The sequence below is a fragment of the Eriocheir sinensis genome, chromosome 32 (genome assembly GCF_024679095.1).
Source record: "Eriocheir sinensis breed Jianghai 21 chromosome 32, ASM2467909v1, whole genome shotgun sequence".
NCBI classification, from domain to species: Eukaryota; Metazoa; Arthropoda; class Malacostraca; order Decapoda; family Varunidae; genus Eriocheir; species Eriocheir sinensis.
This window is the reverse complement of record NC_066540.1, coordinates 9797006-9823448: the sequence shown is the minus strand read 5'-3', so window position 1 is coordinate 9823448 and position 26443 is coordinate 9797006.

Sequence of the window (26443 nt, the reverse complement as noted above, 5' to 3'; positions counted from 1 at the left end):
ACTGATTCTGGTAATGCTGGTGGCTCAAGCAACCACGAACATGGACTTGTACATGCTGGGACGGAAGAACCCCATAACACTGTACAGGTTTCGTGACATTCAAGACAACATTGGAAACACAAGCTCTTATCTGATGGTGCTCTATGGAATAACTGGTTGCGATACTGTGTCTGCACTGTATCGCCATTCGAAGTACAAGGCATTTAACCTGATATATAAAAGAAAGGGTATGGTCTTTTTCACATCTTCAACAGTATTGGGAGCACTCACCAGCAAGTGCAAGAGACAGGTGAAAGCTTCCTTCTGAAACTATATGGAGCTAGCAGCAAATGTGCTTCGCTTCGCGTTCCGATGCATTGCCTACAAAAAGGCAATTAGCAGTACTCTCTTGCATCAACCTTTCAGCTGTCAACACTGCCACCAACAAGTGCTGTAGCTAAGCAGCATTCCTTCAGAACATACCTAATCGTTCAAGAGTGGATGGGGAATGTCATGGAGCCAACAGAGTGGGGATGGAGACTGAAAGATAACAACCTTACTTCCATTGAAATAGAACAGCCCATAGCCCATGACACTCTGCTAAACATGGTCTCGTGATGCTGCTGATCAGATGCATGTGGTGTGTCATGCGGTTGTAGGAGGCGTGGGGTGCACTGCTTCAACATATGCACAAAGTGCAATGGCCAGACCTGCAACAGTGTGGCACCCGCTCCGTCACTGCTAGATGTAGATGGGGAAGGTGACGAACCTCGACCAGTTTCTCCAGACAGTGATGTAGAGGGTGATAGCTACGCGTAATATTATATATCGAGGATTCATGCTACTTTGCAAGCATTGCAAATTGGGTATTTTCAAATTTGTATATATCTATCTATATCCATCTATCTATCTATCTATCTATCTATCTATCTATCTATCTATCTATCTATCTAGCTATCTCTCTCTCTCTCTCTCTCTCTCTCTCTCTCTCTCTCTCTCTCTCTCTCTCTCTCTCTCTCTCTCTCTCTCTCTCTCTCTCTCTCTCTCTCTCTCTCTCTCTCTCTCTCTCTCTCTCTCTCTCTCTCTCTCTCTCTCTCTCTCTCTCTCTCTCTCTCTATATATATATATATATATATATATATATATATATATAAGCATACATACATATTATGCTTAAATGTGTGTTTAGATGTGGTCGTTGTTTTCCAGTTTGTTCTTTCTCTCTGTTTCTTTTTGCTTGCCGTTTATATGATTTGTTTTTTTTATATATGTTTTTCTTTCATTATTTTCCTTTTAATAACTTCCCTTGCTGTAATGGCGGATTTCAATTGATGCAGTGTGTATCTTTTTGTAATACAGTGTATGCTTGGTGTGAACATGTTTTGTCTAATATTACGATGTTTGCTGAACAAACTTCCATTTTCATGTTGCTGCATTTCTTTCAAATTTTGTCATTGTTAAAATGACAGAATTAAGGTTCCTGTATGATAATAAGTGCAAAAATAGAAGCAAAACCAGAATTGTGCAGATAAATGGAAGGCCGATTTATATAATCATTTATGTCCAACCAACAATCTTGTTGGAGTCGTGTTACCTTATCAAATTGTAAATTTATCTTTAAAGTAATGGTTTTATTGAACTCCCCGTGCTTGAAAACCTATATTTTGCCACACTGTTTATATTTCTATCATGCCTGAAACTTATGTGAGTAAAAACCAAAGTGACGGCCATTTTGGACGCCATCTGGGATCTCGGCTGAAGCAGGATTTCTGGGGACTTTAGTAAGTTGATCAGGACTGTTTTCTGAAAATATCCTGCAATTTCCAGCTTGTTTATAATTTGTTCAGGGTTTGGCCTTATTTGGTGCTATTACTCTTGGTGTGTGTGTGTGTGTGTGTGTGTGTGTGTGTGTGTGTAATTCACCTCTTGGTCTGCTGCGGGTCTCTCTTGCGACAGCCAGCCGTTCCCCTACGGAGGAGCACAGAGCTCATAGTACCGATCTTTGGGTAGGACTGATACTACTCACACACAGCACACCGCGACAACGAGGTCACAACTCCTTGCCTGACGTCGCGTACCTACTCACTGCTAAGTGAACAGGGGCTACACGTGAAAGAAGATAAACCCAACTTATCTTCACCCGGCCGGGGAATCGAACCCCGGTCCTTCTGGTTGTGAGGCAGACGCTCTATCCACTGAGCTACCGGGCCGTGTGTGTGTGTGTGTGTGTGTGTGTGTGTGTGTGTGTGTGTGTGTTCTTCCTTGTTCTTCCTTGTTTTTCATTCTGCATTTTAAATTTGTCGCTCTGTCTTTCTGTTCTGTATTCTTAGTGTTTTTTTCCCTTTGCCTTCTTGGGAGACTTCGTGTGTCCATGTTTTACTTTATTTTTACTTTTCGTTCTTTCCTTCTTGTGTTTGTCTGACGGTTGCTTTTGTTTGTGGCTTCTTACATCACCATGTATCTTTTCCTTTCAGAGTGTTTCGTGTTTTCATCGCTCCTTTTCGTATTCTAATGGTTCTGTTTCGTACTTTTGTGACGTTCTCTTTCTCTTGTGTTTTTAAAGATCATAAAAAGAAAGTGTCTTTTTCCTGCATGGCTCAGGAAAGTTTGGGAGCAACGCGAGGCGGAAATGAGACAGGTGAAGGAGAGAGAGAGAGAGAGAGAGAGAGAGAGAGAGAGAGAGAGAGAGAGAGAGAGAGAGAGAGAGAGATATAAGGGGTTTATTTTCAATATTTAGATAAAGGAAAGATTTATCGACATACAGGTTATATTTTCGCTTTCATTTTTCACCACCATAACCACCATCACCACTGCTACCACTTATTTCAACACCATCGAAATCCTCCTCCTCCTCCTCCTCCTCCTCCTCCTCCTCCTCCTCCTCCTCCTCCTCCTCCTCCTCGTCCTCCTCCTCCTTCTCCTCATTCGCATCACCATCATCATCATCATTCTCTGCAGCGCCAACGACAACAAAAGTCTTAGTTCACCAAAGCTTAGGGCGAAGAGGGATTTGCAGTTGAAGATTTAATCGGATTATTAGTTACAGAGAAATAGCAGAAAATACCTTTATAATAGACCACAGAATCAGATTATTTATCAGTAAACCCAAAGAAACAAAATTGTATCTGTATTTGTAGAATGCTGCTGAGGGACAACGAATACAACGCTCTTAAAACAAGACTATCCAGCACCCTCAACGTACGATAAAGATAGAACACGACCTCTCAATGGTGGTATTACATCCTTGCGTTTTATTTCACCTAGGAATTTTGAGTAAGAAAATATCGTTACACTTTATTTAATTATATTTAGGTTAAATTAATTGTTGGAAAGAGCATCATTAAACAGCCATAAGTACCTTGATGATTATGTTATGTGATATTCTCTTTATTCAACTGTGAGTTTCCTTTAGGATTTGTGTTTCGCTTACGAGCCCATTTTTTTTTCAAACGTCTTCTGTGGAATGATTTCGTGTCATGACCTAACTGCGAGTACAAGTATAAAGGAAATAACAAAAAAGGAGGAATGAGAGAGAGAGAGAGAGAGAGAGAGAGAGAGAGAGAGAGAGAGAGAGAGAGAGAGAGAGAGAGAGAGAGAGAGAGAGAGAGAGAGAGAGAGAGAGAGAGAGACTAGTGGAAACGTAACGGTACGCCAGTCTAGATGGAGACAAGGGAGACTGCTGAAACATGTTCATGATAAAATACCTGTTCCCCTCCTCTTCCTCCTGCTCTTCTTCTTCCTCCTCATCCTCGTCCTCTTCCCGCTCTTTCTCCTTCTCCTCCTCCTTTTAATACCTAACTATATTAAAGCGAATCTTACGGACCTAAGAAGAGAATTAGCATCAGTAAATTGGAGCCATCTGCTCAATACCGTCAGCGTTCAAGAAATGTATAACCGTTTCACAGCACAAATCTCAGCGAGCGTAAATAAGTTCATCCCACTTCAGCCACGAAGGGCAAAGAACCACAAGCCGTTGTGGATGACTAATTCCTTACAAAAAATCATCGTCGAAAAAAGAAAACTGTATAAGAAATATAAACTGGCACACAGTTCACAAGATCATACTATTTATATCAACATCAAGAGAGACTGCGAAAGGAAAAAAAAACACAAAAAAAACAGAAACGCGAGTATGAGATGAACATATCATTTGAGGCTAAGAAAAATCCTAGGTTATTTTTTCAGTTACATAAAAAAAAAACTATTAAAAATAATATCGGCCCACTATTAGAAAATAACGACACGGTTAGCGATGATAAAGATATGGCGGCGGTCCTAAACTCAACCTTCAGTAGCTTATTCACAAAAGAGAACATGACATCGATCCCCGCCCCGAGGAATATTTTTCAAGGCCCTGAAGAACATAAACTTGCGTTGACCGAAATTGATATCAGTGAAGTGCGTGCGTACTTGCAAAAAATAGATCCAAATAAATCTCCGGGTCGTGACAATTTATTTCCTCGCATATTAAGAGAATGTAGCCAACAGCTAGAATTACCCATAACGTTAATGTTCAACAGGTTATTAGCACAGGCAAGCGTGCCCCTTGCGTGGAAAAGAGCCAATGCAACCCCGATCTTTAAAAAAAATGAGATAAAAAACGAGCCAGTAATTATCATCCTATCAGCCTTACGTCTGTCCTAATTAAACTATTCGAAAAAAATAATCATGGATAAAGTGATCACTTTCCTGGAAACAAATGATTTGATAACTGATAATCAGCACGGATTTCGTAGTAACCGATCTTGCCTCATCAACTTATTAACTTTCTTCAGTGACGTAAACTCAAGCTGGGACACCAGAGCCCCATATGACATAATTTACGTAGACTTTCAGAAGGCGTTTGATAAAGTTCCCCAGGTTAGGCTTATTTCAAAAGTGCGTTCCCACGGTATGTGACCATCTGTGCGCGTGGATTCATGACTGGCTTACAGATAGACAACAGCGTGTAGTTCTCAATGGTGAAGCATCCGATTGGCAATCCGTAACCAGTGGCGTGCCCCAAGGATCGGTTCTGCGGCCAACACTATTCATAATTTACGTGAACGATTTAGAGATTGATATCCTCTCAAAAGTAGCCAAATTCGCCGACGACACCACATTAGGAGGTACGGTAATGAACAGTAAAAATTGCGAGAATATTCAATCAGATTTAATAAGACTTGCCGACTGGAACGACAAGTGGCAAATGTGTTTGAACGTAGATAAATGTAAAGTAATGCACATTGGTGAAAAGAACCCTAACTTTAAATATCAGATTCAAGGACATGAGCTCTGCGAAGTAAAACAAGAAAAAGATCTTGGTGTCATTATCAGTAACACTTTTAACCCATGGGATGCTACATCGCCCTATAGGGCGGATGGTGGTCAGGTGCTAGCCAGCCCAAATTGGCCGACGTGTTTTAGCAATTTTTTGACGAAGTTATTATTAAGGAGCCACCTGGAAACTTAACCTGCCGAGGGCAGGTGAGAGCAGGTCAGTCAGGCCCCTCCATGTTCAGACCACCACCTAATTCTCCTCCCCCTCCTTTTCCTCCTCCCCCTCGCTTTCCTCCTCCCCCTCTTTCTCTTCTAATCCCCCTAATCCTTTTCCTACCCCATCTCCTTTCTCTCTCTCTCTCTCTCTCTCTCTCTCTCTCTCTCTCTCTCTCTCTCTCTCTCTCTCTCTCTCTCTCTCTCTCTCTCTCTCTCTCTCTCTTCAAATAGAGAGAGAGAGAGAGAGAGAGAGAGAGAGAGAGAGAGAGAGAGAGAGAAAATTCCCTTCGGACACACACACACACACACACACACACACACACACACACACACACACACACACACACACACACTCTCACAAACAAACATACAACTACACTCCTTCAAAGAATTCCAGGACACCTGGCAGAGCGGCTACATCCAAGAAGATCTAACTGCCTTGCTAACCTCTTAATTGCCTATACCTGCTGCTGCTAGCCATATAGGCTTAAACGAACCCAGTATTTTCAGCCATAACGAGTAGAGATACTTGTCATGTCTAGCTATCATCTTTATCTTATGACTAAAATAACCGATCACATTCACGTTTTTATTGAAAAAAAAAATTGTCGTCTGCACATTCATGAAACCAATCCGTTGATATGAGTAAAGCACCGATTTGAACTGGTCGTTCTGAGGCTATTATAAGCCGCACTGACGGATTTTTTCTTGAAGACGGTCCCGCAGCTTACGGGGTAAAATGAGCGATCAATGTACAGCGTCGAGTAAAAAAGCCAATATGATGTTAGGATTAATTTCAAGAAACTTTGAATATAAGTCACAAGAACTTATGAAGAGATTATATTCAGCATTTGTAAGACCACACCTAGAATACGCCGTCTAGTTCTGGTCACCGAATTATATCAAAGGTCAAGTTTTGCTAGAAAAGATACCGAGACGAGCAACCAAACAAATTCCAGCGTTCAGTAACTTGCCGTATGACGAGCGTTTAAAGTGTTTAGATATGTTTTCCTTAAAAAAAGCGAAGGGTAAGAGGGGACTTAATCGAAGTGTTCAAAATCCTTAATAGATTCGAAAGCATTAACCTAGTTAGTTTATTTCAGAGAGACCCCAACACAATAACACGCAGCAACGGTATGAAGTTAAAGGGAAACAGATGTAACACATTGGCGCGCAGAAGTCATATCAATAATAGAGTCGTCGATCACTGGAATAGACTCCCGCCGTCATTAGTTAGCTCACAGAGTATCAATAGCTTCAAGTCCTCATTAGATAAATACTTCAGGGATATAGGATTTTACTGACCCTTCTCGTATGTTTCAGGCACAATGCAGCACGGCTCTAACCTGAAGAGTTTGTGTTAATAATTTCCCCCACAGCTTAGGTCACCAGTTGCGTAAGTTAAGGGGAGTAATATCCTCTTATTTCTCTCTTTACTGTGAAATTTACATGTCCCTTTCTTCCTTAATTAAAGGCACATGGTGTTCTCTTCTAACTATTTCCTGCCGGCAGGTTGCTGGAGGGAGAGGTGGGTGGGGAGGGGCCTTCATCTATTCTATCCTGGCCAACCACACGTAGATTACTAGTAGTAGCGGTAGTAGACAGACACCCTCGCCATTGACCGCCAGGTCTTCTGGTGTCTGTTCTTCCTATGTATTCCTATGCATTCCTCTTCCCGCTCTTTTTCCTCCTCCTCCTCATCCTCCCACTCTTTCTCCTCCTCACGAAGAACGACTCGAGCGACTCAATCTCTTTACGTTGGAAAAGAGATGATTGCGGAGAGACCTGATACAAATCTTCAAATACCTGAACAAGTTCGGTAATGTCGATCACTTCAAACACTATTTCCTGCCTGCAGGTTGCTGGAGGGAGAGGTGGGTGGGGAGGGGCCTTCATCTATTCTATCCTGGCCAACCACACGTAGATTACTAGTAGTAGCGGTAGTAGACAGACACCCTCGCCATTGACCGCCAGGTCTTCTGGTGTCTGTTCTTCCTATGTATTCCTATGCATTCCTCTTCCCGCTCTTTTTCCTCCTCCTCCTCATCCTCCCACTCTTTCTCCTCCTCACGAAGAACGACTCAAACGACTACAAACTAACTCGAGAACAAAAACGACGGTAAAACAAATCAAGCGAAGCGATGCAGTGCTGATATCGGGAGAGTTATTTTTCGAACAGAGTCGTTGCCACCGGAACAGCCTTCCTGCAGGAGTGGTTAGTGCGGAAATAATCAACTTTAAAAATTGCATTGACCGTCGCTTTGCTGGGTCGGGAATGAACTGAATGTATTCTTGAATACGTACAGTAATGCTTTAATCCTTTCCGCAGGTCACTTGTGGCTGACGGATTGATTAAATCACTGAAAGCAGGCAGCCTCACAATGGCCCAATAGGCTTTCTGCTGCTTGCTCGTCCGTATTTCCATGTTTCCCGCTTCTCTTCCTCCTCCTCTGTGCTGAGTGTAGGCCTGTTTCCTGCTCTTGAAAGCCATTATAAACTTGAGGTGGAGATTTGTGTGTGTGTGTGTGTGTGTGTGTGTGTGTGTGTGTGTGTGTGTGTGTGTGTGTGTTTGAGGGTTTGCCTTATCTGACGTCTTTGCCAATACGAGAGTGGGAGAAAAATAAGCCTAGAGTAAGCTCATCCCTTTCCTCATGATGTTAAGTGGCAGGTCCCGTTGATGGATGAAGGGAGGGCAAAACAACAAGGAAGAGTATAAATAAGATGAACTGCTCCATACATTCCACCCATGATTTCTTTTCCTCCCTTCACACAATTTTTCTTTATTTCCCTGCCTCTCCCTCCCCCAGCTAACCTCATAGCTCACCTCACGTTCCCAAACCCATCCACTGGGCCTTACCTCGCTAACGGCTCCGCTCCCCCAACTTCCCTAACTCTCCCGCACGACCCGCCTCCGTCTTCCCTCTGCTAATGCATCTTAATCTTCTCTCCTACTCAGTCTTCATCTGGGAAGGGAATAAGATGCGCTAAACACAGAAACAAACATCTTAAAATGAAGTTGGAGTAAAAATTATGATGATGATAAGGATGGTTATATTGATGAATATGTCAATCATCATCTACATAGATGAATGAACACATCAAGAGCACAAGGTGTTAAAACTTTTGCTTTTTATATGGCATTTTGTTTCGATGATGATGTTGTTTTTGTTAAAGATTTACTTCCTAAAAAGGGGGAGGACGGGCCTTTGCCAGTGGTGGCCCGTAGCAGGGTGCCGACAGACCGACTTAATCGGCTGGCGTCAGCCGAGCCGACCACCTCGGTCTGTCGACGAGGACTGACGTGTCCTTGTTTGATGCTGTCTGTATTTACTCTTTTTATTTACACTTTGCGATTCGAATCTTAGTGCCGCGGTTTTACCTCGGGAAGGGCAATCTGTCTTGTGTTTCCACTTAAATTGAATGATTACTCTCTCTCTCTCTCTCTCTCTCTCTCTCTCTCTCTCTCTCTCTCTCTCTCTCTCTCTCTCTCTCTCTCTCTCTCTCTCTCTCTCTCTCTCTCTCTCTCTCTTTAGGAATGAAACTACCTTGCGTAACTATCTTTACCCTGTTTTCGAAGCTGTGGCTCGGAGCTTAAACAAACCATAAAGGAAAGTGTGAAGTACTAGTTTTTACCATGAAAAATAGTTTATAAATACACGTTTATGACACATGCAATAATCTTAATAGAATGCCTGTGTCCAATTCAGATCGACGACACATGACAGGCTCAGGTCGGAGGACAGATGCAGACTGACGCCCGTCGAGGCTGCCGCTATGTCGCGTGACGTCACACAAAGATGTCCCTTGAAGGCTAAAAAAAAGACAACACAGCATTGATCGTTTAACTCGGTTGTTTTCCATGCACACAATTCTTTCCAAGAGTTTGTTTTCAGGTTTGCCTGCACATAACCATCTCACTCCTCACACGCATTCATTTCCATCATTTATAGTTGATCGTTTCACTCTTTCTCTAACTATGAAAACTTATTTCGAAAGCCTGCGAAGCAGTTTTTTTTTTTTCAATTTTGATTCAGGATATATTATTATTATTATTATTATTATTATTATTATTATTATTATTATTATTATTATTATTATTATTATTATTATTATTATTATTATTATTATTATTATTATTATTATTATTATTATTATTATTATTATTATTATTATTAATATTATTATTATTATTATTATTATTATTATTATTATTATTATAATTATTATTATTATTATTATTATTATTATTATTATTATTATTATTATTATTATTATTATTATTATTATTATTATTATTATTATTATATGGTTATGATTATTATTATTATTATTGAGATCCATGAAAGGACATCAAGGGAAGGTCAAAAATTGATCTAGACCCACATAGAGGCCACTCGATGAGTAGACATGGATATGATACATAAACTAGACAGTGACAGTAAAGTAAGGAGATGCTCCAAATATAGGAGGGGGGGGGGGGGGGCAAAAACAATACCCAATGACTTTTGCTTTAAACTTATCAATGTCAACAAGATAAACAATCTCATTCGGAACTACATTAAACATTTCAATGAAATTAGGGATTAAAGAACAGGAAAATTGATTGATTGCGCAGAAAACTGGTTGAAGAGTATCCTGATTGAATTGTAACTATGGCGTGTACGGCAAATAGTCTGATATTGAACCGGTAATGGTTTGTGAAGAGGGTGCTCATTATTATTGACATTCTTAAAAAAGATGGTTTAAGCACCAGCCACTCGACATGACAAAGGTGTATATTTAGGTCGGGTAGTAGAAACTATATTAAGTTAAAAAGAACGATCTAAAAGTTTAAGATGAGATGGAACTGCTGATATCCAAAATTAACCATAGTTTAAAAAAGAAAGACAAAACAAAGGAGAAAAATATTTAAAAAAGATTATTATTATTAAAAGTAGCCATGCATTTTCTTAACAGACTACCCTTCTGAGAAATTCGATAAACATTTTTCCTAATGTCATTCCTACTGTAATAATGGTTGTTTCGTTAGTTTGTCCAGCTTAAGTTATTATAAATCCTGCATGTGTTTTGTTTACAGATGACTCGATCTTTTTCTGTTAGTTCATATGAATCTAAACTCTGTAACGGCTTCTCTTTGTGGACATGTCTGTTGTGGGTATTGATAATATGACAGTTTTTGTTTGAAAAGTTTTTTTTATTTTTTATATATATCTAGTGGATATGCTTTCTCATGTAGGTCTCCAGGCCTCTTGCGGCCTCCTCATGATGTACGTATGTAGCAATATTTAAACATAACCCGCACTAAAAAAGATAAAGAGAAAATAAATTAATGATCACTTTAATATGCGCTAATCCTCTTAGTTAAAAAAAGTGAAACAGTTGAAGATTAACAAAAATAGTTTTATATAATATGGGTAGCCTAATTATTAATTATGACTTACTGATACTCACGTATGCATTACGTGCTGTGCTGAGGACTGTCTGAAACTGCTTTTGAAGTGTTAGCCTCTGACAAAGAAAGCTGTTCCAGTCTCACTTTGTCAGGTAGCCATATCACCTGTCCTTTATTCTTTGCATGAGCTTGTTTCTAAATGCCTTCATAATGGTAGAGAGGTCTATGACATTAGTGTCGTTCCTTTAAGTTTTTTTGACCACCTCTTCGAAAATGGACATGATGTTACAGTAGAGGGAGGTATACTTGAACAATATCTGCTTCCTCCTCATTCACGTTGTTTGTAGCAGATGGAACCTTCTGTGTAGCTCTGATTAAGTATGACTTCAGAGCAGTCAAACTCTGCAGAACTCTGGAGATCGCAGGATTCAGTGACGACCATCATATGTGACGCAACATATCTGAATTCCACTTTACAGAATTTGCAAAGTTTCCCTTGAAATTCACTTCCTTTTGCCAAGGAAAAGAAGTTGCATATCTTTAGCCTCACTTCAACGTACAGAGAAGTTGTTCAGTGCATTTTCAATTGTGTTATGCACTGTGTGTGTATGGCAGTTTCACTGGAGTTGATCCTTCTCTGTCTTTCCCAGTTTGATGTCGAAAGACATGAATTCCGTAATCGACTTTGGTGTTGTCAGCACTGAAAGCTGACACTTGGTTCAGTGACAGGCCTAAAGTCTCAAGTGAGTGTACCATACAACTCATAAGCTCTGCTCCAGATTAGTCCCGATTTTCTTTAAAATCAATAATTTTGTATTTTTACTCAATCCTCTGGTATGAAGTACTGTACTGCACATTTTCCTGTTACTGTACAAACATTTTTTGGTTTAATTTCTTGGGACCATCAGTTTGAATACAGAATGGCTGGGGTTTCTATCCTGGTAACAAAACGTTGATTATTCTTTTAGGTGCTGCCTATAGCGCCGGAAGGCTGTTTTGAGGGGACTTGAGCGACCCCAGCCCGTTAGAGGCGCAGGGCAAGCAATAGTCATACATCACTGCAGTGATGTATGACTCTTGCTTGGCCCATGCTGCTCCCTTGGTGCTCCACTTGAACGAAGTCGCTGAAGTTGGGGTTGATTGAAGATCTGGGCAGCATGTGGGTAATGTTCCGCCACTGGGCGATGGTTGAAAAAATAGCGTCTTTCGGTGGGACTCGACCCTATTTCCACGGGCTCACCACGCCCGCACGCTGACCATTCGGCCACCGCCTTCCCAAGCGTATACTGCCTAGGGAGCAAGGATGCCTGTTGTTATAAGGGCCTCTGCTTTGGTTCTTCCATACGACAGTTTTTCTCCAATCCTAGAGTCGTTAAATATCGTCTGGGTCAGCTTTTATCCACAGTCCACAGACATGTAACTCTCACAGTGCTGTAGATATTGACTACCTCACAAGCTGTCATTTAAATAAAGAGAAAAATAAGGTTTTAATTACATTTTTTTTTTGTAGATGGTTACTGGAAATATGTTGAATTGTGCAGCTTCAGTTGATGTCAAAACTGCAAACTCAGGTATGCAAGCTTTTCAATGCACTGCTTTATTAAACATTGTGTATGGCCTCCGTGGTGCAGTGGTTAGCGTCCGTAGCTACGAATCCGTGGGCCAGGGTTCAAATCCCGGCCAGGGCTGTCGCCGTGCAGCTCACCTTGCTGTTCATCCTCCCTCGAAAAACGGGTACCTCGGGAAACCTGGGAAAGGTAAACTGTGGTAACCTGGATGTCACACTGACCCTGCGTCTCGGGGTAATGGATTCTTACCCATCACAGGGTCAAGGGCCAATGCGACGGGGCACCGCAGCCACGCGCAGATACTAGAGCGTATACTCCCAACTTTACCTTGTACTTCATTCTTTAATGCAATGACCTTGACTAACGCCTTTTTTTTAGTTGAGTGATGATTCGATCTACATAAAATTAATAAGCAACATGGAATTATAGGAAACGTTAGCGTGCTTATCAAATCCGCATCCGATGGCCCCTCAGCGACCCCAAAGGTTGAGATAATTGTTTGTGTCTTCTGACCTTAGGCGTTACGGATGTGGTGATCTCCCCCTGCATGCTGTCTCACATCACTTAACCCACTATGGCTGACTGTAAACACTTGGGGGCATATTTTACGTCTTTTTTACGTTTAGCGTATAACGCCGGTAGGCTTTCCTGTAATATCTCGAAGTTAGTTTATTATTTTAGTATGTACTAAAGTATATTAGTAAACTAAAAGATATTTACGAAATAATTATACGACATCAATTAGTTTAAGGTAATAAAAAAAACAATGCTATCATAATAGGTAAGACGTGGTCTGGAGGTAATAACTAAGGTGGTGGGAGTGGTCTATCACCCGGGTATCTGTCAAATTGAAGGCTACTTCACCTCACTCCCTTTGAGCAGCGAGCCATGCCGCCTCCAGCCTTTCTACCTTCATGATCTGGACAGCATGTCGGTACTATTGGCCACTCGGCGATGACTGAAAAATTTAAGGCCGTAGCGGTGGGCGGGACTTGAACCCGGGTCCTTCAAGACACCGCGCCGGCACGCTTACCTCTCACCCCAGCCTGTCATCAGTACTAATGAGCCATTAATAATTCAGTTTCCCATTCACGTCGGTATTTCTGAAGTCACCTTTGCTTCTTCATCTTTTGGGGAAGGCTAGAGTCAGAACTTGAGCAGGTAGCCATTTTTTTAATACCCAGATGAAGTGAGCCTTGGTGCAGCGCCGATAATCTTTCATACCACAGTACACACCACCCCACCTCCAGCCTGCCCGGACTGGTAGCTGCTGCCCGCTGGTGTTGGAAGTGGGGGAAGGGAGAGGGGAGCGTTACATCGTGTACTATATACATATAGAAGGACGACCCTTGACAAAGAAAATTCTACGGACTGGTTTTATTGTCGACAGAAAAATGCGCTTACTGTAATTTTAGAATACCAAATTTCATCCGCTGGACCCTTCAGGCAGCCAAATACTCAACAGACGAGGTTTCGCTTTAGCTCAATACGGAACGTAACTCACAACCCTTGCCTTTCAAAAGAACCTAAATGTGCTGTGAAAATTCTCTCAAAACACACACACACACACACACACACACACACACACACACACACACACACACACACACACACACCGCTCCGATGATAGGTCAGTGAATTAAATCTCTGCCCTGTCATGCTGCTATAGCGGGGGCCAGGGGGGGTCAATCTATATGGAAGGGTAACAAATTCTAACCCACATAGCAACGGTCCTTGTGTCTGCCCATGCATGAAAACTGAAGTCTGCCGGGCCTGCAGTGGTGGACAAGGTCATGAGGTCATGTCAAAGTTGTAGCCCCATAGCATTTATTAAGACCCTGACTTTGGTCCTGATCTGAACATCACGGTAGAGATGGCAGGATGGTCGCAAATGACTCCAATGGACAAGACAAACAACTTATATTCCGACAACATTTGCCTAATGTTAACGGTTTGGTCTGTAAAAATGTTCATAGCTCAGAAATATGGTGCAAATGGCATTTTTTATGGCAATTAGGTAACTATGACCATTGCCATCTCTCTCTACTGTGATCATCACCACCAAGATCCATTAATAAATGCTATAATATACAACTAGGACATGACCTCATGACCTTGTCCACCACTGCAGGCTCGGCAGACTTCAATTTTCATGCATGGGCAGACACAAGGACCATTGCTATGTGGGTTAGAATTTGTTACCTTTCCAGCTAGGTTGACCCCCCCTGGCCCCCGGTCTGTACGGCCTGGCAGACTGAGGTTCGAGCCCCACTCAGGTTGCTCAGGCCGAAATGTTTCCGCTGACTAGGAATGGTAGCAAGGTGGATAAGGTGTGGGGTGTAAGAAGGCCCGGCCGGTACCCAAAGATCGACTATAATGAGCTTGCTCTTATCGGTAAGGCATATGCTGGCGATGCAAGTCCAGCTCGTGATCAGACCGTGGTTAATTCATTTCACACACACACACACACACACACACACACACACACACACACACACACACACTCAGAGAGAGAGAGAGAGAGAGAGAGAGAGAGAGAGAGAGAGACTTCTCTCTCTCTCTCTCTCTCTCTCTCTCTCTCTCTCTCTCTCTCTCTCCCCAATATAATACTTTCATCTCATCATTCAGGTTTTCTGCCTCTAAATTAGCATCTACTATTTCTTAGCTCCTGCGCCTTCCCTCTTAACCTTTACGATCCTTCCTGCACCTCGCGCCTCGCCTCATTCATCCTGCCCCGAGGCAGTAACTTTGCCCTGCCATCGCTCACCATATATTTCCAGACAGGTTCCCCGCCGCCTCCCACTTGCCATCAATTCTTCTTCTTTGTTGCTAATACCTTCCTAAATCCACATCTAATTCATCATCATATTTGTCTCATAAACGATTCTTTCTCTCGTTACTTACTGTGTTTTCTCTCGATATTTAAGCCCTTTCTCTGTCGACCAAGGGCCGCGCCTGTGCTGTGGGTCTTCGTTATCGTCACCATTATCAGCATTATTAGTCTCATGCCGGACAAACGTCTTTCCTAGGGATTAGTAACCATGTCGTGTCTGATGCAAGTTTGCTCCATCCTGCTCCGGCATAGGTACTATTTTGAATTTTCTGCAGTCTGCCCTGACTGCTTACAGCTTCCAGTCTGTCACACCGTTCCTTTGGTTATTCATCTGTTGATAATTTTCAGCATGCTATTTTGAACCTTTTCTCTGGCGATGCTTTCTATCTCTTTATGTTTTATCTAGCACTTTAAAAACTACATTTGTTTTACGCGCAATTAGACTTCATTTTTTTGAGCCAGAAGATTTTCTTTTTCGATTCCTATTTTCACACCTCGGTATTTCTCTTGAGAGGTGCCGAGTTTCTGTCTGTCTAAGTTACCGACTACAACTGGTCTAGGGTAAGCTGGTAACGAGAGCCTCGGTGTGACCTTAATTAGGCCCGCGTCCTGTGTCACCTCGGATGAGCTCAGGCGGGATCGTCTCCTGCTCCTGCCACTACCGGGAGCCTGTGTTTGGCGCGTCCCCTGCTGGGCCCTGATAAGCGGTGATTGCCTTTTGATTATGGTAATGAGAGGAGTGTCGCATCTCCTCCCGCTAGAACAGACTCGTGCTCGGTGAAGCAAGGATGTAAGTGCTGCCGGTAGTGTTCCCCTCTGTTCCGAGGACAATCACCTCGCTAATCTGCACGACACAAGCAAAAGTAATCGCCGCACTTCAAAAAGAGAAGCCTCCGACACAGAAATAGCAGTAACTTTTATGAAGATCCCAAAACTATGGACTATATACTATGTTGCTGTGCAGGTTAAGCACACTCTTCCTCCAAACTTATGGAATGGAAAGATTTCTTTACACATTTCTTTTTATTTAATTTCAGTTCTTAGGTGCGCCCTTCTTCAGTAATGCCAGTGATAGTAGGCGTCGAAATAGGAGTATCCGTTTTTTTTCTTTCAGTGCATTCTTGAAACCCGAAATTCTTGAGTGATTCAGAGTTGCCTATTTCGTGATCTATTTTCAACACTCGCACGCATGGGCATGAAGCATCTCTTGGTTGCTGTCTCGCTCACTGAATTTTTTTTTCGTCTACAGTATGCTTATATTTCCCTCATTTGCTAGAGGGTCGAGGCGCTACACAGAAAATAAAGTGCCACTTGAAAAAAGTGCTTGAAGGATCGCAAGATGAAGGGAATATGCATACATGCTGACGAGACCATTAATATTTTTACATATTTTCATGGTAAGTACAAAGCAATGCTGGACTGGATAGGAACACACGAACGAAAGAATTCGCTGCCAACAACCATTCAGAAGTTTGAAACGTATTTACATTTCTCAGATGACTGTTGTTGTTTCCACTTGTCTACTGTCCTATTTGTGAATATCCGGTGATGGTGGTGATGTTCTTTACCAGAGTGGACACATGATGAGAATTTAGGCAGTGGATGTTAAAGGAATGCATAATCCCGCTTCATGGCAGAGACAAGATTAGCGCTGAAGGTGGATCACATCACATTTTTGTGATGTAAATATTACAAAGTCTTCCATATAACAAGAATGTAAATATAATAATCACTGCAGCATGTGCTCAAGGTCATTAGGAACATAAGAGTTTGTGTCTTTTTCAGCAGTGATATTTAAACTGGCGGTGAGTATTTTACTTACATTATTTAGGATTATCTAATAGTATGTCTGTAATGAAAACTCGTTAACCCTTAAATAATAAAATAATGTATGAAATTAAAGAAGTGAATAGCTATTTCTTAACAAAGAACGCGAGTAGTTTAATATATATATATATATATATATATATATATATATATATATATATATATATATATATATATATATATATATATATATATATATATTTTTTTTATGTGTGTATGTGCGTGCGCTCACTCCACACTACACAAATTTACACTCTTCTTCCTTCTCGTTGTCAGCTTCATGTTTCCGCCACTCTGTCCAGACTTGTTCCCTTTCTGTCTCGTATTCTTTTCAGTCAGTTCTTTGGATTAACTTGAGATCCAATTAAATAAACAACAAAAGTCTGTGATCTATATGATGAAAGTTATAGTATGAAGCAATGCATTCCCTTAATAAACAAGAGAGAGAGAGAGAGAGAGAGAGAGAGAGAGAGAGAGAGAGAGAGAGAGAGAGAGAGAGAGAGAGAGAGAGAGAGAGGAGAGGAGAGAGGAGAGAAGAGAAGAGCGTGGCGTGGAGAGAGAGAGAGAGAGAGAGAGAGCGAGGGAGAAGAATATGCAAGCATCCGTAAAGAATATTTATAATGGAACTGAAAAAGAGGAAGAGGATCGAGGAGATTCCGAGAAAAGAAAATGAGAAAAATGCGCGAGGAAAAATGTTACATGTCTGCTGTGAGACAAAATTGAAGGATGTGTATTTTAATGTTGTTGCTGTTGTTGTTGTTGTTGTTGTTGTTGTTGTTGTTGTTGTTGTTGTTGCTGCTGTTGTCGTTTTTGCTTAGTATATTTTTGTTTTTTAGAGAGTTTACGTCATATATTTCCGTTATTAAATTTTTCTTTATTGGTGATGTTGCTGTTGCTATTTGGGAGTTTTTACTGTTTCTGTTCTTATTGTTGCTGCTGCTGCTGCTAATTTTGTTATAATAGTATTATTGATCTTATTGTTTTCTTGATGATTATGATTTTGACCTTAAGGCAGTGCCGTCGGTGTTAATGTAATGTTAGAATTTACCGTCAAAAGCATGTCTTTCAGGAGCTTCTGATTTTGCCCAAAATAAATTGGCTACAAAATAATAATGTGTGTGCTTTTAGTGTATTACCTACATACGGGAGGCAATTCCCATATGAGAAGGATCTTTAAAGCCCGAGTACATTACATTCATTCGTTCTTTAAAAAGCGATTGCTAACTGAATTTTGAAGGCTTTTTTCAATTAATTTCCCTGATCTTCGGAATGAATCCTAATTATTGTATCTGGATCATCATACTTTTGTCCGTTGTGCACCAGAGACCTGATTTATTCCCAACTCGCATATAGTTGCACGAAACATTTTATAGTACGCGTGAGTTAGTATTGACTTCTTATCTAATGCAGTAATATGCTCAATAACTTATATATATATATATATATATATATATATATATATATATATATATATATATATATATATATATATATATATATATATATATATATATATATATATATATATATATATATATATATATATATATATATATATATATATATATATATATATATATATATATATATATATATATATAGTAGTAATATTATTATTATTATTATTATTAGTAGTAGTAGAACTAGTAGTAATGTAGTAGTAACAGTAGTATTAGGAATATCGCTATAAGGAGGAGAAGCAGAAGCAGCATTAGCAGCAGCTGTGCTATGAATTTCTTCATTGTTAAATTCATAATAACCATCGACGTTATATATTACAGAAAATAAAAGTATATATATATATATATATATATATATATATATATATATATATATATATATATATATATATATATATATATATATATATATATATTTTTTTTTTTTTTTTGGTAAAAAATATAAGTACTTTTATTTTTTTGTCAGGGCCCCCGGCAACCCTCACATAACTTTTTGTGTGTGTGTTTGTGTGTGTGTGTGTTTCCGTGTGCGTAGGAACATCGCGCCACTGTAACTACCACACACACACACACCTCAACCGGGGTCGGTTGTGTGACCTGAGCGCTCCGTGTAGCCGCTAAAGGGTCGCCTGTGACCCTCCTCACCCGCATCTTCATCCTCACCGTCACCACTACACTCTCTCCCGCCCAATCCTACAGTCACCTACACCATCATCGGACAGTGCAGTGCAGTGCAGTGCAGTATGGCTTACCGCTACTCTCTACACTTCCTTCGCCTCCTTAGGCGTGGAGCTGGATACCCCCCCTCACAGGCCATCGACACACTAAAAACACTGAACCTATTTCGTAGCCGTGGCCGCCGGGCAGGGTGCTGTGTTCAGCGAGCCATCAATACTATTACGAGTGTACGCCCAGTGACTAATACAGTAAAGCATAGCGAGTACAAACACTTTGAAGTGCCGCGCGTGTGGTACAACCTCCCCTCAGTGCTGATGTCGAACGTCACCTCCCTGAACAACAAGCTCGACGAGGTTATTACCACAGTGAGAACCATCAACCCGGACATAGTGGCAATAACGGAACCCTGGCAAGTGACCCCAGAGCTGTGCCAGGTGGACGGGTACAGTGTGTTTTCCCGCCTCAGAGAGGGCAGGAGAGGCGGTGGAGTACTAGTGTGGTGCCGAAACACCTTCAACCCCTCAGTGCTCGATGTGGACGTTCCCGATGAGGTGGAGGCAATGTGGATCAAAGCCACCCCCTCCCGCCACCCCCGCCAGGTTGACACCATTATTCTATGTACAGTGTACCATCCACCCCGCTCTCCCTCCGGCCCTGCGTTAGTGAACCATCTCATCAATACAGTGGACGCTACACGTGTAAGGTACCCCGGCGCTAAGTTCGTGTTGTGTGGGGACCTCAATGAATTAGACATTGCGGACGTTACCAACCACCTGTGCCTCACACAACTTGTTAATTTTCCCACGCACGAAAGGAACACGCTGGACCTTATCCTCACTGACCTGACGGACTGGTACTCCCCCCCTCAGCCCCTCCCCCTCATGGGCTGAAGCAATCACACCTCAGTCCTGTGGACGCCCTCCCCTACCATCTCACGAAGGTGCGAAACGGCCAAGAGGACCACCCGCCCGACTCCTGACTCCAAGATTAGGCAGTTTGGGCAGTGGTTGGTGGGCTATCCTTGGGTCGAGGGGTCGAGGTCTTTACCGTTCGTGACGTCACGGAGAAGTGGAACAACTACCTCGCCACCATCACTCAGGCGTATCACCACTTCTTCCCCACCAAGACACAACACACCCACCCAGCCGACCTGCCTTGGATGACCTCCAGGATTAAGGCCTTAATGCAGCAAAGGAACCGCGCCTTCCACACGGACCGAGCAAGATATAGGGCCCTTCGCAACACAGTCATCAGGGAAATCGCAGTGGCGAAGAAGGAGTACTACCCCCAAGAACTACAACGCCTGGAGGGCACCAACACCAGCAAGTTGTTCTCCAAGATACGCCATTTGTGTGGTCTGGGCAACCCGTCGTCGGCTTTCCCTTTTGTCCCCTCCTCTTCCTCCCCCCTTGAGATAGCTGAACTGATTAACTCTCACTTTTCCTCCATCTGTCAAAGCCTTACCCCCCTAGACCTTGCCTCCCTCCCCGCCTACCTACCCTCCCCGTCTAATCCTCCCTCTGTGGAGGAGTTTCAAGTTGCCGAAAAGCTCAGATCTCTCAAACTCAAAAGGTCTACCACACCTCTAGATTTACCCATAAAGCTTTATCAGATGTTTTCCTATGAACTTGCTAACCCCTTTCCTCCATCATAAACGCCTCCCTCACTCAGAGTAAATGCCCCACAGATTGGAAAACCTCATTCGTCACTCCCATCCCCAAAGTCACCAACCCCACCTCACTTAATGAACTAAGACCCATTGCCATCACTCCAATCCCGAGCCTGCTTTGTGAAGACTTTGTATTTAGCTGGGCATATGATACTATTCATTACAAAATTGATCAGAGGCAGTTCGGCAACGTTAGAGACTCCTCCACAACACATTGCCTCATTAGTTTCCTTGATTTCATTCTAAAAAACCTGGAAACCAGAAAAACTTCCTCTGCCCTCGCCTTTATTGACTTTCGGAAAGCCTTCGACCTGGTTGACCACACCACTGTCATCACCAAGGCCATAAACATCGGCCTGCCCTCCCACCTGACATCCTGGCTGGCGGACTTCCTGACGCACCGGCACCAAGCTGTGCGTCATCAGGGCAGCACATCCACCCTCCAGCCCCTCTCTGCTGGGGTGCCACAAGGGACGCGCATGGGGCCTCTTTGCTTCCTTATTCTAATCAACAATGCACTGTTAGACGCCCCTCATCGCTGGAAGTACGTGGATGATTCTACAGTGGGCATCTCCATCAACAACACAGCCCCTGACTACACGCCCCTACAACACATTCTGGACCGACTGCAGAGCTGGACGCAAGACAACCACGTCACCATCAACACCAACAAGACGGTGGTGATGCATTTTCACACCTCCACCACTGCCATTCCACCGCCAGCCCTGGAGGTTGGCCCTCAATAGCTGTAGGTGGTTGAATCCACCAAACTACTTGGAGTCACCCTGGACAGCAAGCTGTGCTGGGGCAAACACGTCACCACCATCATCAGGGCGACTTCCTACAAACTTTTCATGCTGAGGCGCATGAAGGCACTGGGAGCCCCCCAAAGGTCGCTCAAGGACCTGTACACCACCTTCATCCTTCCCAGACTCCTCTACGCCTCTCCTACTTGGGCTTCCTCCATCACTAAGACCCAGGAACGCCAATTAGAGAGAGTGCAAAGGCGTGCATGCAGACAGATTCTGGGCAATTCTTACACCAACTACGAGCATGCACTCACCCAGCTGAATATGCCCACCCTACAGGACCGATACCAGACAAACCTGACGAAATTCGGCAAGTCCCTCCTCCACAACCCCCGTCATAGAGATCTACTTCCACCCGCCCTCCCTCCCCCCACCAGACCCACAAGACACCACAATATTCTCGTCCCGGTCAAAACTCGCACGGACAGGTATCGACTTAGTGCGATACCGACACTTGTGAGGGTCATTAACACCTCCATGATCACATGACCCCTCCACTCCCACACACACACACACACACACACACACACACACACACACACACACACACACACACACACACACACACACACACACACACACACCACCCTTCCCCACTTCCCCCGTTACTCACCACATTACTCATTGTATGGTATTTTTGTGTGTTTTCAGCCTTATGGTTGCCTACAAATGAATAAACCATTTATTATTATTATTATTATTATTATTATTATTATTATTATTATTATTATTATTATTATTATTATTATTATCCACGCGTGATGCTTCACGTGAGTTGCCGATGCACGCTTCGAACCCTCGAGGAGAATCGATGGTGTTGACTGATCTCCGTCTTGTTAATAGCTGAGTGACTTTCAGCCTTCCGCCGGCAACATACATCTACTCCACTCCGCTGAGGTTCTCATTTAGAAGACCTCACTTTCGTGGGCTGAAGTGATTCTCTCTCTGCCTGTTCAAACCGCTGTTTAGAGAGGGGACGGAACTCTTATCCTGCCGCCTCTGGTCTCGTCTTGAGCTGTGCTACGTTACATCTGTGCTACTGTCACGACCCCACACCAGGTGATCTTTAACCTCGTTCTATTTAACATCCCCACAGTGTTGGCCTAAAGGGTGTGTTATTGTTATACTTGAACTACTATGGTGAGATTTAATAGACAGTTATATTACTGTTACGTGTTTGGGGAAGTTCGTTGTTGATTCTTGTACACCTTTGTGGTGATTGTGTGCACAGTGTTCCTTGGTTGTCCTGATTGACTTCCGTGTATACGACTCTGCACCAGGTAAGTCTAACCTTCTCTATCATTCCTCTCCCGTGATTATTCGTGCTCTTTTCTTAGCTGCCTTAATGACTTAGGTATAGTATCACTGAGAGTGGAGAGGATGTTAGACGGTTAGATGGCAAAACTTAAGAATAACCACTCCAAACCAATATTCGTCGTATTTTAGCACGTGAAAGAATTATTATTATAATGCATTTTCGTATACGTTTTACCTTGGGGAGGGGCCAGGGGGGCAAGCCTCTTTAATTATAGAGTTAAGTGGCTTGGATTTTCTAAGTCCATTGTTATTGTTTCACAACTGCCTCTATACACAGACTGAGCCTCATACCTGCCTTGCAGTACACCCTACAAACTAGTTCCTAAGTCAGTGCGCGCATGGATCATTACGATTTCGGACATAAAACGGTTTTTACGAGTTCCCTACGTTATTTTCTTCGCTATATTAAAGTCAATAATGCCGCAAGTATATGTATTTTATAATTTGCAAGGACGACATTCATGAAATATTAATCCGCGGGATCTATCGGTGTCAGCCTGCCACGTAGCAGCTGCCAGTCTTGTGCGGCCCGCCATCATGGAAGGAAGGATCAACTCTTCTTTACTCTCCTCAAATTATCAATCTACCTCACCTTTCGGTAAGTGTTAATTGACTATTAAGCCCCTTTTTTGTTATCCCTCAGGAACGTCAAATAACCAAAAATCGAGTCCCTTTAATACTACCATATTCGAAGTGACACGGCCGTGTCACATGTGACGCTCTTAATTGGTGCCTCGTGGGCGTATCAAGCTGCAACAAGCACGCGCCTCCAATATTACCCCCACGAGAATAACCTTTCTAAGGCGCCCACTACACTGGGGACTGTAGGGATTTTTCCCGATTGTAGGGACATTTTGGAGGCCAATATTTCACTCAGTTTACTTTATAATACTCAAAACCAAGAGTCACCGTAGGTTCCCAGGCTTGTTTGGAGAGGTACGGGAGGAAAATGCGTTTTTTTTGGGGGGTGGGGAGGAGACATATAAGGGAAATGTGGTCCCCCACAAAATCCCTGAAGGATGGAAACCGGGACAAGGTGTATTCATCCGTGATGAATTGCTCGCTGACACGTCAGCAGAGAGAACACTCATTGAGGGATCGCTGTGGAGAGAGCCAGAACACTCTAAAATGGACCACTGTGACGAGTGCGACTTAGGTCTGCTGCAGTTTTTTCATCGGTACTCCGGCAAGCCGAGAGACTTGTTTGATTTGTGTGTCAGGCACAAATTAATATTAGAAAAAAAAGACTGAACTGTGTGGAAAACCTGCTTCATTGGATTTTGAGAGAAAATTATGGAGGTGTCAGAAGCGGGCAGCAAGAGGAAAAAAGAAAAGAGCAAAGTGTAACTGGATGGAAAGTGTTTTTGAGAATACTTTTTTTGAAAATGCTCATCTCGATTTTGAAACTGTTTTAGTCTTCATTAATGTCTATCTACGGGAATGTTTCTCGTTTTTGTTTGTGAGAACTGAACTTCAACTCAGTGACCCAACCATTGTGGACTGGGCAAGTTTCTGCCGGGAGGTGCTTGTCGAATGGTGTGTGAAACAAACTGGAAAAATTGGTGGAGAAGGGAAAATAGTTGAAATAGATGAAAGTAAATTCGGAAAAAGAAAATATAATGTTGGCAGGGTCATTGAAGGTCAGTGGGTATTTGGTGGTCTGTGTCGGGAAACACGTACATGCTTCATGGTTCCGGTTGAAAAAAGGGATAGTGAAACACTTTTGAACATCATCACAGAGCGGATTCAGCCAGGAACCACTATTATTTCAGACTGCTGGAAAGCATATAATTGCCTCAGTGAACACGGCTACAAACATCTTACAGTTAATCACAGCCTCAATTTTGTTGACCCTTCTACACTGGCACACACAAATAACATAGAGCGACTGTGGAGGGAAGCCAAAACCAAGGTCCCACTGTATGGGAGGACTAAGAAACACTTTGCGGGATATCTGGCTCGATCTGTGTTCATCATGACCCACAAGGACCCCAATAAAAGATTCCACCATTTTCTGAAGGAAATTGCAGCCCTCTAAAACCCTTATACAGAAGGAGTGTAGAAAAAGGTAAGATTTTAAAGTCGTATAACAGTCAAACTGAGTTCTTGACACCATGGATTTACAGTCATAATCCGAAAAGGACAAAACTTAAGAATAACCCCTCCAAACCAATATTCGTAGTAATTTAGCACGTGAAAAAATTATTATAATGCATTTTCGTATACGTTTTACCTTGGTTAGCGACGGTACGCTTGGTTAGCGACGGTACGCTTGGTTAGCGACGGTACGCTTGGTTAGCGATGGTACGCTTGGTTAGCGTTGGTATGCTTGGTTAGCGATGGTACGCTTGGTTAGCGATGGTACGCTTGGTTAGCGATGGTACGCTTGGTTAGCGATGGTACGCTTGGTTAGCGACTAGCCCACGCATGTGAGACCAGGTCCACCACGCGTGGTTATTTTTTTTTAGAACACGCAGCCCAACGGCTGCCGTGCTGAGGGCCGGGTATAGCCCGGGCCTGTTCAGAGCGAGTCCCGGATGACCTTGAGTCATGGCTCAGGGCAGTTTTGGGGTGGTTAGCGATGGTATGCTTGGTTAGCGATTAACCCACGCATGTGAGTATACGGTAGGGATTTTCCTTACTTTCGAGACTAGGGAATTTTTCCTGATTTAAGGATTTTTCTAGGGAAATTTTGGAAGGCCATTTTTTCAGTGATATGGGTTCCCCCCCCCCCCCCCCCAATACCCCGGTTCCCCACAGTTCCCCAGGTTTGTCTTGGGGGAGGGGGGGGGGGCTGGGGTGGTGGAGGGGGTGGAGTGGTGATTCTTAAGATTTACCGGTTAGATTACTGTACGTGTTGGAGGAGTTATGTCAGTGTTATTAACTTGTTATTTAATAAACCTAAAGTTAAGTTAGAAAGTGTTTGCCTTCCCACTTCCTGAGATACTTTTCCACTTCCTGAGATACCTATCATTTTCTATCCTGAACCTTCGGCATTGAAGGCGAACGTAGCTCTCGCAATCTCTAAGCTTTTACTTTTCTGTAATAATGATGTCGATGGTTATTATGAATTTAACAACTAAGAAATTCATAGCACTGCTGCTGCTAATGCTGCTTCTCCTCCTTATAGCGATACTACTACTATTACTACTACTTTAATACTACTACCACTACTTAAAATAATAATAATAATAGTAATAATAGTAATAATGATACTACTACTACTTATAATAACAATATCGGCAGATGGGCAGCCACTAGCCAGTCACTGCAGTTTGAGTCGCAAGGATCAACTGAACGGTGACAGTCAGGTGAGTCCACGGCGGTAACCTTTGAATAAGCTTTTAAAGGGGTGGTAAAATTTCTCACTGTGTGTGTGTGTTTGTGTGTTTGTGTGTGTGTGTGTGGTTGTGTGTGTGTGTGTGTGTGTGTGTGT